Raw genomic sequence first — 18,313 nt, forward strand, 5'->3', positions numbered from 1 at the left:
CATCTCTACGCATAGTCGCTTTGGAAGAAACAGAACTGAAGTGTGCAGGAGGTTGAATGACATGACTAACACCCGTGATCAGTAAGTGGTACAGCAAACCTCGTATCTCCAGCCTCTGACCTTAAAGCTTGTATTTTTCCCAAGACTCTTCTCAGAATTTTTTCAGTTAGGTTTTTTTAGAGGAGCGCTCTGTTCACACGGTTGGAAAGGCGAACAGCTCTCCATGGTGAACATGAAACCCCAAACCAAACTCTGATAGAAATTCCTATATATTCTACTCTGATCCAAGTTGGCCCACACTAAAATTGTAAATTCTGCATTGGATGATTTCATTGATGGATACCCCTCTCCATTCCCCCATTTGAAGCACTGTTCCCCCACATGCAGAATCACCTGGACCCTGTGACTACCACCAACAGATCTCAGCTCTCTGGGATCTTGTTTCCAGCCTGTTGACTTTCTGGATCCAGTTATTTTCTTTCTTCGTCCCCACAACCTACCTCCTTGGGACCTTTTTCTACTAGATGAGAAAGTTATGAGCCTAACAACCCAAGGCTACTTGGACAGTGGCCCTGCAGACATTCCTCATGCAGATGTATGCCTGCTATAGTGAAGAATTCAGGCACGTGAGCAGAAGAGTGGAGAAACCTTGTAGGAGGACTGAAGATCTTAGAATGCTCCAATAACCACTCCTCTAGTTTGGACAGAATATGGCTGATCCTGGGCCAGCCACATATGTGTGTCATGCCCTTATCTCACATTCGTCAAATGTTAATCAGGAAGTTGTTCTGATGTGTGGGGAGCAACTGGGAGCAACTCGGACTAGACTAAGTTACTGGAATTAAGACTTATTCTATGCATCTGCTCTCCCACAATATGGCGCTGGGAGAGGAGAAACAGCTTCTACACAGCTGCCTCCAGTTCAACCAATAAACTGTAGGACCTACTCCTGATTGGAGGAGAGCAGCGTACTTGGCGTGTGGGCAGCCGAGTTGGGATTGGTGGAGGAGGACTATAAAGGAGGAGAGACAACATGCACCAGGAACATCTAAGGGGAACATCTATCTGAAGGAACACCTGTGCAGCCCCCGAGAGAGCCGGCCGGCGGTGTGCCGCTCCCCTGCGGAAGTGGGGAAAGTGGCAGGGGGAACCGCCCTTCCACGGAGGTGGAAGGGACAGTAGCCAACCCGGGAAGAACCGGCAGCAAACCCGGGGAGGGCCGAGCAGACGAAAGAACAGCGCAGGGTCCTGTGTCGTTCCTCCACAAAGAGGGGGAGCGACATAATGGTGCCGTGACTCGGATATGAAGCCTAGGCAGGGCTTAGTGTCGTTCCTCCATGAAGAGGGGGAGCGACACTGATGAGAGATTTCAGGTTATAAATAATACAAATGGACTAAAGCTAGTATAAGGGAACAAAAGAGGAGCTAAATATCTGGAGGTAAGAATTCAAGTATAATCTGAGAAAAAGTCAATCAATCAGGTCTCAGGGAGAGGGTAACAAGGGCCATACTAGGGATGCAGTAGTAGGATTTCAAAAACTTGTTAATGTGCCTTCCTCTTTGTCTTCGTCCATTCAAGCTTCTAATAAAAATATCTTAGACTGGGTAATATATAAACAATAAAAATTTATTTCCCACATTTCTATGTTCCAAAAGGGATAAACAAGCTCCCTTAAAGGTACTAATTCCATTCATGAGGGCTCTGCTTCCAAAGTTCCCACCTCTTAGTACACATGCATAAGGTTTCAACACGTGAACTCTGGGAGGACACACACATTTCGACTATAGCAGCCCCCAGTACTAAGACATTGTAACTCTCATCCCAAAGTATTGAAAGAAGGAGCCTTATCCAGGCATCCCCCTTGATCCAGTTGGCTCCAGCCTGTCAGGAGGTTTAAACGCAGCCTGGCACAGGGGAGGGACTCATCTTCAGAGAGAGCTGTGTAGCATGTGAGACTGTGGAGACCACTATGAGTCTGCTCTCCTCATCTTACAGGAGTTGCAGTCGGGCACAGAAGGGTAAGGTGATTGCCCCAAGATCCAGGGCGGGCAGTAGAAGAGCAGGCCTCCTGCTGCTCCTGACACAGAGCTCTTTGATCTTCCTGTCACTCGTCCTTGCACGTGTTTCACGACCTCAGTCTATCTTCCCTCCCTTGCTCACCACTACCAACACAGCAGTCTTCCAATAGCCCAAATGCGATCATGACAGTGATCAGAGAAATGGCTGTGGAGCACTTGCAATCCAGATTCCTCAGCACTGCAGGCCAAGCCCTTTCAGCCCTGCCTCTTAGAGAGTGTCCTCATGTGCCAGAGCTGCCATGGCACAACACCACAGACTGGGTGACTCAGCCAGCAGAAGCTGATTTCACACAGCTGAGGAGATGGGGAAGTTCCAGAACAAGACACCAGCAAAGTCAGTTTCCTTTGGACACCTCTTCTCTTCGCTTACAGGGAACTACTGTCTCACTGCATGCTCACATGATCTCTTCTCTCCCACCATGGGACTCTGGTTTCTTCTTCTTACAAGCACACTAGCCCTATTGAATTAGGACCCCATTCCTATAACTTTATTTAACCTTAATTATCTCCATTTTAGGCCCTACCTCCAAACAGAGTCACACTGGGGATTGAAGCCTCAACATACTACGTTTTTTTTTTTTTTCTGGGGAAGGGAGACATAATTCAGTCCATAACATGGAGCTTTCCCCATTCTGCAACACAATCTCTGCTCCTGTTCCCTATACACGTTGTCACTCTATACACAGGTCATGGCCTTCAGGGTCCCCTCCCCTCCAATCTTTCTCCTCTGCCTTTACTGTAATTCTCAACCCAACTGCTTTACACACAGGCCTCCTGGATGGTCCTTCTCTGAGTTAGATGTGTCCCACATGCTCCTTTCTGTCTGCCATGTGTAGATGGTACACATGTGTCCTGTGTAGCAGTCACATGTGTATCATTGCATTTGCCATGTTCTATTTCAATCAATTCATCCATGCATTAGTCTCTACAATCAGAATTCTGGGAGGGCAAGAAATACCTTACTGATTTTACTGCTGTTTCTCTATTGCTTGCCCAGAATTTGGCACATGGTAGGTACTCAAAAAATGTCGGTTGGATAAATAAATAGGCAGCATTTACAGAAAGGAAAGACTGGTTATCATTTTCTTTGTCTCCATTTCATCACCATCTACACAAGGAAGTTTTTCATGTACCAAGTAAGTTTATGTGTATCAGAAATTAAAGGGGGAGAAGTAAAGAGTAGGAATTAAAATACTTTTCTAAAATGATAAGGAAAGTATAACTTTGCTTACTCACTAATGACATTGGGGAGACCCACTTCAGATTATAGGATTTTGCACAGTGGATCCCTGGTGCACAAACAAGAGATGAATTTATCATCTTCTTTCATGTTGCTCTCTAATTTTGCTACCAGGCTAAGCATAAACTGCAATGGAAGACCCCATGAAACACCCTGATAAGCAGATGAGAAACAAACATGATAAAATACAAGAGTAGCAGGCTATAAGAGTCATTTTTTCATTCATTTTGACAAGGGTAATGTAGTTTTAATTACTAATGATAATATATATGGCTGCTAGTAAGTGTCTTGTGGTATGTTTTGCAGACCTTTCATTTTACAATACCATAGTACTCCTGAATTTGTTCATTAAACCTTTGTTACAAACCAAGAGGTTACTGGCTGTCAGGGGAAAATAAGCAAGTTTGTGAACTAACAGAAAGACATTAATAACCTCCTACTGTAGCAATCATATACTTTGAAAATTAGAGAGCAAGATGAAGTCATATTTTAAGATATTTTTATTTAGTTGGAAAATTGTATCAAAATAAGTTGATAAGTTGAATAAATTAATAAGTATTTAAAATTGTTTCAAAGTGATTGAATAATTGATTAAAACCTAGTTTAATTTTCAACATCCAAGAAGTATATAAAATATATTTGCCCAACAAAATGTCAAAAATGGAAGATTGTTTCATGTTATTTGTGCGTATAATTTGTAGCATTCAATGTTCCTATTGATGTGTGTTTGTCCTAATAACAAATCATGCACAATTATCAATAAGAATTCAAAGGTGTGAAATTATACAACTCATTCCATTGCAAAGAAAAGGCCCTGCAGGTGATCAGTATATTGAATTCTCTCAAAGAAAAGTTATGTGTGAATATGCATCACTTGATGAAATGATGGTCATGGAAAATTAAACTTCACCTTGAGAGAAATGGGGAGAAATGAGAAAAATCACCATAAATTCTCTTTTTTAGGGGATTTTTACCTTTTTACAAATGAATTTCTCAGTCTCAAAACATACATGCCAACCACATGTATGTTCACATATAGCTGGCATAAATTCACACTTTTACTACACTGTGTTCTTTGGGATTAATTCAGATTTATGTCAAGAGGAAATAAGGAACTTGGAAGTCCTCTAATTTGGTACTTCTTAATGTGAGACCATGATATGCCTACATTATAATTCTGGAATGACTGTTGAAAATGAAGCTTCTCGGGTTGTAACCAAGATCTGGTGAATCAGAACCTCAGAGATAAATCTTAGGATGAGGCAAGTTAGGCAAACAGTTGTTGGGCTAATTTAGGCACACTTAATTCTAAACTGTTTAGCATGATGCCTGAACACAACAATATAGCAACAGAGCAAAACTTGAAAAGCTCCAAAATTATGGGGAGGCTTTTGTGACTTAAAGAAAAAATTCAATTACAGAATGCTTTTCAAGAAAATGGAGTTTTATTATTTTAAGTGCAGTATATATTATAACTAAAGACATAACTGGGTAATTATCAACTAAATGAGAACTTTTATGAAACAATTATTAGTCACCACTGTCCTGTCCTACATATGAATGTCTTCCAAACATACAGCTCTTCTAATACACAAGATTTGGTTCCTGGACACAGTGGTGAAAGTATCATGAATAAACTTGTAACTGCCTAGTCCTTGTTTGAAAACAGTTTATATGTTAGGTGACATTTTCTTTACTTGAGAAGAGGACCCAGGAATTGGTGAAGTAAGAAATTATGTCAAACTTTTGACTAAATAAGTATAACATAGACACTGTCTGAGTTATAGGAAGAACTTAAACCAACAGAACATGAGTTGACCATGTTTACTGAAGGAATTCCAATGTCCCATCAAATGTGGGACATCTTGGTAATGTAAACAGCAAGAATGATGGAAACCATCATTTCACATTGGGTGAAGTGTTCAAGAGTAGAAATATTAATTTCAATAGAAATATAATTGCATATGATGTACTTTAACATTTTTATTTTATTTATTAATTTCTATAGTAACCATGGTATTTATTTTTTCTCATTAGTTCTCATGCTAATGTGATAATAATATAAAAGGACAGATTCCATATAGTTCATGGATATAATTCTTCAGTGCTGAACTTGGATGTCTGAGTTTTATAACTTTTCAGAAATGTACCTGACCCCTTGACATTGCCCATGGATCACTGGAAGGGTCACAGCTCTCAGTCTCTGGGCTAATCTTTGGCAAAGCTATGAAATAAGTAAATCGTGCCTTCCTGCCACTGTAAAACTGCTCCTTCCTCTACTGTGGCTTCTGCTTTTGAACAGAGCATTTACAGGACAATGGTTAAGTGCACGCGACCTACAATTGCACAGAGGTTTTGTTTGAGTCAAAATAACTTTGTTATAAGACCTTGGGAAGGTGCCTAATCTCTAGGGATGCTTTTTTTCTTGTCTGTCACCTGCCAAGCTCGACTGAATGGACGGATCCTGTTCTATATGCAACAGAACACTCGGTATATGTACACAGTGAGCTTTCACTTGTGGTTCCTTTTGCCTTCCATTCCTACCCTCATTTCACTCCCCAGTGCTTTCTGAGCAAACCTTGCTCCACAGGTTTCCTACTGAAGCATGCTACCCATACCTTACCAGGCCTTGTTGGAGGGCTTGTCTACTCTACTTTCTGGCTTCTCAGTTCAAGTTCCTTGGGGCGTGGGGACACATCTCAGACCACTTTGTACCTCCTCTAAGGCAGAGCACAATTTATTTCACATAATGGACAGAGAATAAAAAATATTTAGTATTGCTCTCACTGTGACAAATAGTAGTTTAGTGTTACCTAATACAGTCACTTTCCAAAAAATTCCACAAGTATTAAAAATCAGTAAGAGGGGCCAGCACTGTGGCGTAGCAGGTTAAAGCCCTGGCCTGAAGCGCCAGCATCCCATATGGGCGCCAGTTCTAGTCCTTGGTCCTTGCTACTCCTCTCCTGATCCAGCTCTCTGCTGTGGCCTGGGAAAGCAGTACAAGATGGCCCAAGTCCTTGGGGCCCTGTACCCATGTGGGAGACCCAGAAGAAGCTCCTGGCTCCTGGCTTCGGATTGGCATAGCTCTGGCCATTGCAGCCAACTGGGGAGTGAACCATCGGATGGAAGACCTCTCTCTCTCTCTCTCTCTCTCTCTCTCTGCCTCTCTTCTCTCTGTGTAACTCTCTGACTTTCAAATAAATAAATAAAATCTTTTAAAAAAATCAATAAGAGTTCTATTCCTAAGGGCCTTTGCCTAGGGTGAACATTGTCCTGTTTTGCCACCTGGGATAGTCTTGACTTACTCCTGCTCTCCTCTTTTAATTATAATACTGTCCCTTTTGACTCTCAAAAGTGTCCCACGCTGGATGATGAATGTTGTGGACAGCCTGCTTATGCAACTCAGACTATCAGCTAACACTGCACTCTGCTTAGCAGTCTTTAGAAAAATCACATGGTAAGAATGTGAAAACAAGAGGGTGCTTTGCATCTATTTTTCCTTGCCTGCTCTCACCTACTCTCTTTCTTGTACATGCATTTGACTCCATTTTTCCTCAGGGGTATGCAGAGTTATTTCACACCAGGGTTTTGAAAGACACTGGTGTGCATCAGATCAGAGCCTCTGTTCAAGGTCTGGAGACTCCTCTCCCCCTCTGTGCCAATGCCAGGATGCAGAGGCCATTTGAAGGCTTCTCTCACTCAACTGAGCCGAGATTAATCGATTTTTGCTTGAGGCCTCCTGTGCGGTTTTTCAGCAAAAGGATCCACATTGGCATGGGGCATGGGATAGATTATAACTGTGGTTTCTCTGCTTTCAAGATGAAAGCAGCTCATGCCAAGGAAAAATGCCCCAAACTTGGTGTGAACAAATTGTCACGTGGAACTTAACATATTCTTCTTGATATTTGCTTCAACTAATCACCATGTAAGTAGATCATTATAAATCACTCATAAACTCATACTTCATTTAATCCTTACAAAAGCCATCAGATACAATTGGATCAAAGTACTAAACATTTTCATGCTTACCATTAATACGTTTAATAGTCCCTACTTCCAGTGTTTTCCATGTATCAAGCACCGTGGAAGCTATTTCCAGACAACAGCTCTTTTGACTCAATACTAGCTTAACATGGGTTTGTTTATTGTTACCTGCTGTTTCCACTATTAGCAGCTTCATAAGGACAGATACTTCATCTTGTTCATGACTATATCCTCTATATTCATAATGTCTACCACAAAGTACATTCTCAACAGTTTTGAATGAAAAGTGAATAAGTGAATGAGACTTGAGACAGATATCCTTGTCCACGTTTTACAACTGAGAAAACCAAGACTTAGAAAGAATAAGAAATTAGCATAGTTCTTATGGATCACATACTGGAGGCTGTGAGATTCCAAGGTCTTCTTGATGACAATGCACACCCCTCCCCCTCTTCCTGATGAGAAAACTATGACTCAAGAAGTTGAGTAACTCCTTAGGACCAGGTAAGTGCTGTGTTACTAGAACTCAGACCCAGGATTCCAGCGAACACTATTTTTCCCTCGTCATGCTGATGGGTGGCAGGCCCAGCTCCCACATGCTCAGCATACACAAACATGCGTTTGAAGGGGGAGAAGGTGGGAACTTCTCCCCAGAACGACAACCCCCCTGGCAAAAAGAGGAGTACTCAGAATGCCCTGACTTAACCCCATGGCAATAGTGTTTGGTCAATGAGAAAGAAATAGGAACTGGAGTTTATTGTCTAGGCTAGAGCAAGGGTTGCTTCTCTAACAAACCATAAAATTTTAGTGGTTTGACCCGAAAGTGTTCATTTTTAAAATTTATTTTATTAATATAAAGAGAACAGATTCCATGAAATTCGTAGGTACAGTTCTAAGAAGATAACCATACTTCCCTTCCTCTCGCTCCTCCTAATCCCCCTCCTTCCCTCCTTTCCCTTCCCTTCATCAATTCTTGCAAAGACATAATTTCAACCCAAAAGGTGTTCGTTTCTAAATTATGTCACAGTAGAAGATAGGCATCGAGGTAAATGGACAGCTTTTCTCCCCAGGAAAGCCGGAGACCAAGACGCATTTCACACTGCAGCCCAGCCATTCTTAAGGGTCTCCTGTTTATAGTGGCAGAAAGGGAAGAGGGGGAATGAAGAAGTTTCTTAAAACATCTTGGCCAAAAATGAACATACCTCGCTGCTCATATACCCTTAGGAAGGACTAGTCTGCAGCTCTACCCAGAGGCAAGTGGGGCTGGAAAATGTGGTCCCCTGGGCAACCACGCCCCAGGGCACTGTGGAGGGTGTAACACACAGTGTGGGGTGTCATCCAGCTATCGCAGCTGTTAAGAGAACAGAGTGGACTTGGAGGAGACAGGAGATAGGAATCTGGGTTGCTGCTTGGAGAAGGATGGGCAGTGAAAGGAAGCAGTGTGGAGGGCACAGCAAATGTCAACTCTGGCTACTCTGGGGGACTTTGTAGGGTTTTAGTCTAAGGCAGGGATGGAGGTGTGGAGCAGAGCTGTCTTTGCTGTCGATTTGTTGCACACTTGGAGAAGAACTTTGAACTTCTCATTTAATTATCAACAAGCCTCTGTACTCAACAGTGCTACCAAACAGGTTTGTAATTTTCATTCACGCTCACCCCTGCCTTCCCCTTTAAGTTATAAATTGTGAATCTCACAAAATTGGGCAAGATCATAAAAGCTACAAGATGTATTGAGTGCCATAGCCTTCAGTTATCTTAGTTCATTAACCAGAAAAATAGGTGTACTTTTTTTTTCCTTATAGGAAAACAGTATCAGGTAATGTCACATAATATTTCAAAATAGAATTTGTCTTTGTCAACTAAGCAGTGAATAACAAGGAAACACTGGAAGTTCTTTTTAAGAAATGATTTGAAATTAATTTCAATCCATTCTGATGGTTCAGTAAAAAGAGAAATATAGGCTTCGGTAGGTTTCTTAATGTAGATTGCTATAGTAATTTAAAAACAACAAATACTAATAAAGCAATGATTCTACCATGCTGCCAGTACATTTGACAGTGAATAGTGTATTTTAAAAAAATAAATATGCCACTGCAGTATACGTCAATGACTCGACTCTAGTTATTGCCTTCAGATTAGAAAGATTCATTGCATCAGATTCATGTATTTTAGAAAGTTATTAACTATGACAGAGTTAAAAAAAGATTCACAGTATAATTATGCACAACTTTTCTCCCTCCCCTGCCTCCCAGGAAGGGTTCTTGTGTAGGAGGAGTGGATAGGGCAGAAGCATGGGTGGAGACACAGACCTGCAGGAACCACACGAGCCTACTTGATCTATACATGCATGAACAGGAAGCTTCCTGATGAAAACCAAAAGGTCCGAGAGAAGGGAGAAGGCGAGAGGCTCTTAGAGAGGAACAGAACTTTCTGGAGGTGAACTGAGTGGGTCTGATGAGGAGGGAGCTCTGGTGAAGAGGAGGGTGCAGACGATCATTTTGTGCTGTGTTGTTACAGCCACTGTTGCTGCAGAAGTCCTCTCCTAAACCCCCCGGCAGCTGGCCTATGTTGCAAAGGATGGCACCCAGCAGGCCAAGAAAATGATCATTGACTACTCAGACTCGCTTCATGGGCACCAAATAGCAAGCAAAGCTTGTGTCCTTCCTCGACTCTTCGAATCCTTACAACTACCGCAGGTGACAGTATAATTCACCTTCTTTTATAGAGGAAACTGACACACAGTAAGGCTAGGTATATTTGCAATGATGTAATGGCTGATAAGCAGTATGGCTGAGATTCTGGCCAACAGTCTGGCTCCAGGTCTACACACCAAACCATGACACTCTACCACCTTTCTGGCCATTAAATTGTTATTCTAGTCAATACATAAGCCTTATATCATCAGGCAATTGAAGATCTGGACCCAACTCTGACTCAAGCTGCACCCTTTATCATAGTTTTCTAAGGTGAACATCCCTGTAGGAGGATAATGTGTAATTATTTTAGGTGTCAAAATGTCACTTTATTCCTGTGCTCACATTATTAACAGTCCACTATTTGATAAGTTTTAGGTAATTAACATATAAGGAATCATTCTTTGCAATCTCATTGGCTTCTGGCCTATTTTCTGTAGGTTTATGCATTTGGTAATAATTGCAAAAGGTCCCTGCAGCTCTCAAACTGCCTCTCTCTTTAGGGGCTCCACTTCATTTTGACTAGCATTGAGATTAATCCTTTAATTGTCTAGTTCTTGGTACATTTGGATTGCTTTAAAATTTTTATTTAGTTTTATTTTACTTATGAGAGAGAGAGAGAGAGAGAGAGAGAGAGAGAATGCACTCCCATCTACCGGCTTACTCCTCAAATGCCACAGTGGCTAGGGTCCCAGAGCCAGGAACCAGGAAACTAATCCAAGTCTTCCATGTGGGTGGCAGAGACCCAGCTACTTGAGCCATCTCCTGCTGCCTCCCAGGGTCTGCATTAGGAGGAAGCTGGAATCAGGGATTACAGTGGGTATGAAATCTCTGATGTGGGACACGAGCATCCTAAACAGTGGCTTAACCACTCGGCCAAAGCCTACCCTTGGGCCACTGCTTTGAGGGTAACTTCACCTACCATCCCTACCCAGTGTTGTATTAGGACAAAGAGCAAGGAGAAGGGTCTTTTCTATAGATGGTTTTGGATAGTTCTTGAAATTAACAGCACAGATTCTTGTTCCCCAATTCAGAAACTGGTAAGTCAAACCAATTCTGGAACCAAGCCATTTAACCATACGATGGCCTCGGATAAAGAATAGAAAAACATGGCAAACCATTGGGTGGGTGTTTGGGAGCTAAATAAAGCTCCTCCAATCAAAAAACAGATCATGGTGTTTTGGGAAATACTGATCTCACTGATGATGAATTCCGAGAGGACACCTTGACTTAGGTGCCAAAGCAACCCTTCGCTCTATTGAGGGCTGAAGTCACACCTGCAGAGTGGTCTGTGTGCCTTGAAGTCATTCTTGTTCGTGTCACACGTTATCACCAAGGAAAGCACAATTTATTAGCTAGCAAACTCCACCAGTGCTCCTGACCTCAGGATGCCCTTTCACGGCTTGGATGCCCTTTCACGGCTTGGATAGGGATAGGGACTAAGAGGAAAGAATTTTCTCTTTCCTAGGTGGAGAGGCAGTTGGAGATAGTTTGTCCTGAAAAACTTGTGGGAAAATAATTATCACTGAAGGGATGCATTCAGTTGTCTCCTCGGGGTTGATAGTAAATGTTGTGGACCAAGTCTTACTGTGAGTAAATTTCTTTTTTTATATACCCCATTTTTAAAAAACTTTTATTTAATGAATATAAATTTCCAAAGTACAGCTTTTGGATTACAGTGGCTTTCCCCCACTAACTTCCCTCCCACCCGCACCCCTCCCATCTCCTGCTCCCTCTCCCATTCCATTCACATCAAGATTCATTTTCAATTATCTTTATATACAGAAGATCAATTTAGTATATATTAAGTAAAGATTTCAACAGTTTGCACCCACACAGAAACACAAAGTGTAAAGTACTGTTTGAGTATTAGTTATAGCATTAATTCACATAGTACAACACATTAAGGACAGAGATCCTACATGGGGAGTAAGTGCACAGTGACTCCTGTTGTTGATTTAACAATTGACACTCTTATTTATGACGTCAGTAATCACCCTAGGCTCTTGTCATGAGCTGCCAAGGCTATGGAAGCCTCTTGAGTTCACCAACTCTGATCTTATTTAGACAAGGTCATAGTCAAAGTGGAAGTTCTCTCCTCCCTTCAGAGAAAGGTACCTCCTTCTTTGATGACCTATTCTTTCCACTGGGATCTCACTCGCAGAGATCTTTCATTTAGTGTTTTTGTTTTGTTTGTTTGTTTTCTTTTTTGCCAGAGTTTCTTGGCTTTCCATGCCTAAAATACACTGTGAGTAAATTTCTGAGTGAGGGGCTGGATTAAGCACTGGGCACGAGAGCAAAGAGCCCTGGATGGCAAACAGCAGTGAACAATGCTACCTGCGATGTGGCCAATCTGCCCTGGAGTCAGGGCTGCTGCCTCTGCTGTGTGATACATTGCATTGAGAAGGGAGTCCACAGAAGCCACTCAACATCTAAGATAAGACGTCACGTTTCAACATTGTCAATTTTTGGAAGTGTCACACAGCATGCATTGAATTCCAGTTTAAAATTTAAATAAAACAGAAAATCAGGATGATAAATTCAAAACGCTCCACATAAAAAACTTGAAAAACATCAGTTTCATAGAATTGGGGCTGAAATTTATGGAACTAGAGCAGCACCAAAAACCACCTCCAGAAAAGATTAAAAAGCTTAGAGTCAGTTTGTCACACTCGCCAATGAGGAGGGCACCATGTGGCTTTTGCTTTTTGCTTTTCTGTTGTTTTTATGGTAGAGGTACTGTTACAACGGGTAGCTTTTCATTAGTTCAGTTTAGTTCATTCTCCTGAGATGTTAACGTCATTCTCAGCTCACTTCCTAATGCACTAAAGATCCTCTTTCGGAGAAGTCGGAAATAAATGTAAACTTTTGAAATGGACGAGTCCTTCAGGCCCCTGGAGAGTCGGGCCAGAGGAGCTCTTCCGTCACAGCTCTGGGCATCGTGGACTCTCCGGACGGGGGAGCGTGGTCTGCCGGCCTGTGCCCACGCAGTCTGAGCACTCACCTGTGGGCTGTCCTCACAGCCCCTCCAGGAGCTTCATTGATCTTAGGAGGGGAGAGGAGTGGTGGAGTGGAGCCTGCCTGATTCTGGACCTGTGATTCCGGGGTGGAGAGAGTCCAAGCTTGTTGTTCAGTCCATTAAGCAATCCCTTTTAGCCGAAGGGGTTCATCTATCAATCTCGCTTTTCAGCCAGTAATCTGCTTACTTAGAGGTTTAATTACATTTTCAGGTCACCCAAGCACTTCCCCTGGGTATTTAATAAAATGAATCCTTATTGTATTTATCACACGGTTTATTTTACATGGGCTTCCCAATATTGGGATGGAGGAGTAATTACTTACTGAAAGATAAACTCATGAGATTTCCGCCTTGAAAGAGTCCAGAGTTAACACGGGAATTATTTGGATTTGGGGCACGATGATGCTAGCAGATTGATCTAAAGCTACATGTAGCAGCCACCATTCCTGAAACAGAAAGTCAAATATTGATTTCCCAGGGCTTTTATGACCCATTTAACAACAGGCATTTTGGATTGGATATTTCTCAGGGCTGAAGAGAATTTTCCATCCAGCCCCCTTCTTTTTTGAGCTCCTCTTAATTATCCTCTTTGAGAGATGGGTAAAAATGGATGGTTAGCCTGGTGTTGCTTGCACGCGCACGCACACACACACTTGCACACCCACAAATGCTGACACAACTTGGGGCACCTAACTCTAAGTTAACTCGAATGGAGGTTCTTTAGATATTTTTCACAATAACCAGAAACTTGGGTGAGGGGGAGGTCTTTTGGATTTGTGTCTGCTAACAAGATTCTCACAAACTGACATCAAGCCAGTTAATTTCTGTGTAATAAGTGTTGAGTGATCCAAGGCCCAGTCCAACCCGCCAGGGCTAGGTCCATTCAAAGACCCCTACCTGTTTGCCTCTCAGAAGGGAACATTTAATGCTTTGCCAAATTTTCAAAATCGCTGGGAGTAAAAACAGCATTTTTAATCTTCAGCTCTTCGGACCACTAATTATGTAGCAAAAGGTATAAAGAGGGCTTTACAAATCATTATTTCCATTAGGAAGGTGTTAGAAGCCGTCCCACCAAGGGCACCTCTGCTGTTAGCACAGCTGCTCTTCCCAGGGGAGGCGCCCGCTGCGGTGCGGCCTGAAGCGGGGCTTCTGTTCTGTTTTCCCAGCACTTGGAAGAAAAACAAAACAGGCCTAATGAAAAACACACACGGGAAATGCTTTATTATTTCATCATCCTCACCTACTGCACTCTGGCACGGCTCCGTGATTAGGAAGGACTTTCCCCTCTGTGAGCGCCGAGTGGGGTGGCGGGAGGCTGATGCTCTGTCATTTCCTGTCGGATCACTTTGGAGGAATTTGCTCTGATTTCCTCCTCGCCACATCCCCCTAACACCCTGCTCTCCCCGCCCAGCCTCCGCATTGGCCGTGCGCCCCACAGTTAGGCTGCGCTACTTTCAAAACACAGTGTTTTAAGTTGAGGGTTGGGATCCCTGGAAACTGAGGGCACCGACCCAGTTGACCTATAACCCCTCAAGCTGAGACATGGGCAACCCGAGGAGAGGGCTAAGGAGCACCCTGCACTGGGAAAACAGTGGGCCATTTTATGTGTTTTGGGGGGCAGGGGGTGCTGAAGTCAGTTGGAATATTAATTCAGATTGTAATCTTCCCACGTGCATTTTCTGGACTTTTCACCAGAAGGGAGAGTCAGAGAGCAGACATTCCCCAAATCTCATTGGGCCATTAGCCAGTGAATAGCCCCTTTCATAAAAAAAAAAAAAAAAAGTCTCCATTTCTTTACTCCACACAGGGTGAAACCTGCATATAATAGACAATGAATTTATTCACATAGTACTCAGCAACCAACCACCCACCACAAAATAATCCAGGCATGGTCAAACAGGTACGGCTACCCAGGAAACTGAAAAGCTTTAGCCCAGAGCCAGGCCACCAATGCCTACCTGTATTAACCTATCAGTAACAGTGTTTTTTTTTGTTGCTACAGTTTGGCAATTTGGAAACAGTGCCCAGCCGTCTACATAGAAGGTGCTGAATAGATGCTGTTCAATAAGGATCTGATTAGTTGAGCTGGGATTATGTATAAAATAGCAGAGGTCTAAGCCACCTCTTGAGTTTGATGGCAGTGGAAAGTAGATGCTGTGTCCCTGTGTACTGCCTTTGTCTAATGGGTCAACACTACATACCACCAGCACCAAACAGTGAACCAGCACCAAACAGTGACAGCCCTAAAATGTGACTTTATGGGAAACTCTTGATAAAATTTATATTGAACTGGCTTGTAATGGGTAGTTATTTTCTAATATCTGTTGAACTACTGTCAGTGTCAATGTCAAGTACTGTTCTGTAAATGTTTATTTGAATATGTGGTATCTTCTTACTGAATATTTGTTAAATAGATTAATGAGTAAGTGTAATATTGGTATAAGTACCAAAAGATTTTATGTGGGTCATTATAGTAAGAATCAAGGTGCACGTATGGATATGTTTTTAATTCCCAATGGAAATGTAGAAATAAACCATGTAAAATAGCTTGTCTAATGAAAAAAATCTCAGATGGGAACAAAATAATTCTACAAACACAAAATGGGGTAATATGCCTGCTATCAATAGGAGAAACCTAGGGGCTTATTCCCTGACTTCGTGGTGATGGTGGATCTGATGTGATGTTATAAAAGTTACATTTGCTGTATCTAGAGTTTGTTATGAGACACTGATAAATATGATTAACCCATCACAGCTGATAACTCCAAAATCACTAAGAATCTTGAGGATGGTAAAGGTAAAATTATGATGAAAACAATAAACTTTTTCTGTTAACATAAAGGGCTAAAAATTGTGAAAGTGCTAAGAAAAAACAAATCTCAATCATCCATATGGAATAGAAGGACAAAGAGAGTTATCCAACATGTGAGAAGATACATGCCTAGGCAGTAACTAATTGTTGGCAAGAAAAAGGAGACATTTTTCTTTACATATATATTAAAGTGGTTTTCAATTCTCACTACATGTTGAATCACCAAGGAGCTTTCAAAGCACATAGATTCCAGGGCCACCCCAGAATTAAATTAGAACTTGTAGTGGTGGAACATAGGCATCAGTAGTCTTCAAAGCTCACCACCACATGATTATAGTGGGCAGTCAAGTCTGGGCTATAGCAATGGCTCTCAAATTTTACCACCAGAATCCCTGGAGGCCTTATGGAACTACAGCTGCCTGAGCCCAACACCCAGAGTTCCTCTTTAGTTAGGTTTGGGGTGAAGGTCAAGAATTTGTATTTCTAACAAGTTTCCAGTTGATGCTGACCTTAACTGGGGGCATGCTCTGAGAATCACTGGATTAGAGGTTCAGCCTCAAGATTTTAATCCTTAACATCTGATAGCAATTCAGAAGAAACCTAGGGGCTTATTCCTGACTTCATGGTGATGGTGGATCTGATGCGATGTTTTTTAGCAGCTAGGGTTTGTGTTAGTCTCAAGGGCTATGTGAATCTACATGCCATGACAGGAAGTCTTCAAGCATGGTGTGAGATCTGAGGCCTGTGACTGCTAAATTCTTTCCTATGATGTTTGCATGGAACATTAGGGGTCAATTTAGATAAAACTGGTTCATTGTAGAAGATACTAGAATGAACATATGTTGGCAAAGAGAAGAGGATGGATGGCTTTAAAACATGGCAGAAATTCATCTTGAGATTGCAAGCACATATGCTTCCCTCATTTGGATTCTACCAACAACGGCATTTTTAAAAGCAATCATTTTGCCAGTGCCGCAGCTCACTAGGCTAATCCTCCACCTGCGGCACTGGCACTCCGGGTTCTAGTCCTGGTCGGGGTGCCGGATTCTGTCCTGGTTGCTCCTCTTCCAGTCCAGCTCTCTGCTGTGGCCCGGGAAGACAGTGGAGGATGGCCCAAGTGCTTGGGCCCTGCACCTGCATGGGAGACCAGGAGGAAGTACCTGGCTTCTGGCTTCAGATCGGCGCAGTGCACCGGCTGTAGCAGCCATTTGGGGGGGTGAACCAACGGAAGGAAGACCTTTCTCTCTGTCTCTTTCTCTCACTGTCTAACTCTGCCTGTTAAAAAAAAAAAAAGCACTCATTTAAAATTTCTGTACTAGGCAATGCAAATTTGGTATGCTTGAAATAGTAAAATTGTGATGAAACTATACATAGAAGCAGAAAAATGCATTCAAAATTACTGAACAGAAATTCACATTTTAAAAAATTTGCTTTGGGGAAGGTGTTTGGTCTAGCATTTAAGACATCATTTAAGACACCTGCATCTCATATCAGAGTAACTGAGTTGAGTATCAGCTTTTGCTCTGATTACAGCTTCCTACAAACGCAGACTCTGAGAGACAGCAGATGATTGGCCCAAGTAGCTTGATTACTGCCACCCACGTGGGAGGCCAGAGTTGAGTTCCTGGCTCCCAACTTCAGTTTGGCCTAGCTGTTGTGGGCATTTTGGGGAGTGAACCAGCACATAAGAGGTTTTCACTCTCTCACTGCCTTTCAAATAAACAAAATTTAAAAAAAAAAAAGAAATGCAAATAAGCCTTCATGTCTCCTCTTTACAAAAGGAAAACAGATTCAGTAGTTAATAAACAGTTTAAAATAGTGTGGTAGGCAGGCAGACTGAAGGACAATTTACTGAGGTTTGTTGGGTATGTGTGGGCAAATCTCTCCTACTGTTGCAGCCAAAACAGCTCTACTTGTCCAATCTTCCCATTTCATCATGTGATACTTTTTTTTTCATTTTTAATGATAAATAATGGGCATACAAAGGGTCTTTTAACTTGTTCTTTATAGGCCTTGAGGTGCCTATGTGTTTTGGATTCATGCTTTATTTTGAGAATTTGTTGGTTTTCATGTTGGAAATGTCTCATATGTCAATTGAAGATAAAAGGATGAGGCTGTAGCTGCTCCCTAGAGAGAACATTAGCCCATATGTGGGAGCAAAGAACTGAAAGGAAAAATATGCATTTTATACTTAAATACTGTAGCATTTTTTAGAATATGTTCTCAAATATATTTGATCTGCATAAACAAATCAAAATATTGGAACTCTGAGTAACACGCCAACAAGCTAAGTACTGCTCAGAAATTTTGGTGAGTGAGAGGAGAAATCTGATTTAAAATTTTTAAGACAGAAACAACTTATATTCATCCCATTTCTCATCTTAGCAAATGGTTTCATAACATAAAATGTATTCCTGCAAAACTGCAAAAGTTATGTTCTGGTTAATTAAGGTCTACTAAATGCAGACTTCAGTTCAGTTGTTACTTAT

General features: G+C 42.0%; 1 long non-coding RNA gene across 13 annotated transcripts in view; it reads right to left on the reverse strand.

Annotated features, from left to right (window-relative positions):
- Positions 1-18,313, reverse strand: part of LOC103348788 (uncharacterized) — a 188,506-nt gene that overhangs the window by 97,172 nt on the left and 73,021 nt on the right. Inside the window, exon 10 of one of the 13 annotated variants that reach the window (XR_016230773.1) lies at positions 14,050-14,180. The exons of 11 other annotated variants lie outside the window; for them this stretch is intronic. This is a non-coding gene — a long non-coding RNA (uncharacterized LOC103348788). Of the gene's footprint in view, positions 1-14,049; positions 14,181-14,832; positions 16,959-18,313 lie in introns of those variants that run through there. One more of the 13 variants, XR_016230774.1, reaches the window with a different exon arrangement.

This window comes from Oryctolagus cuniculus, chromosome 3 (genome assembly GCF_051225735.1).
Source record: "Oryctolagus cuniculus isolate XC-2025 breed Fujian yellow rabbit chromosome 3, ASM5122573v1, whole genome shotgun sequence".
NCBI classification, from domain to species: domain Eukaryota; kingdom Metazoa; phylum Chordata; class Mammalia; order Lagomorpha; family Leporidae; genus Oryctolagus; species Oryctolagus cuniculus.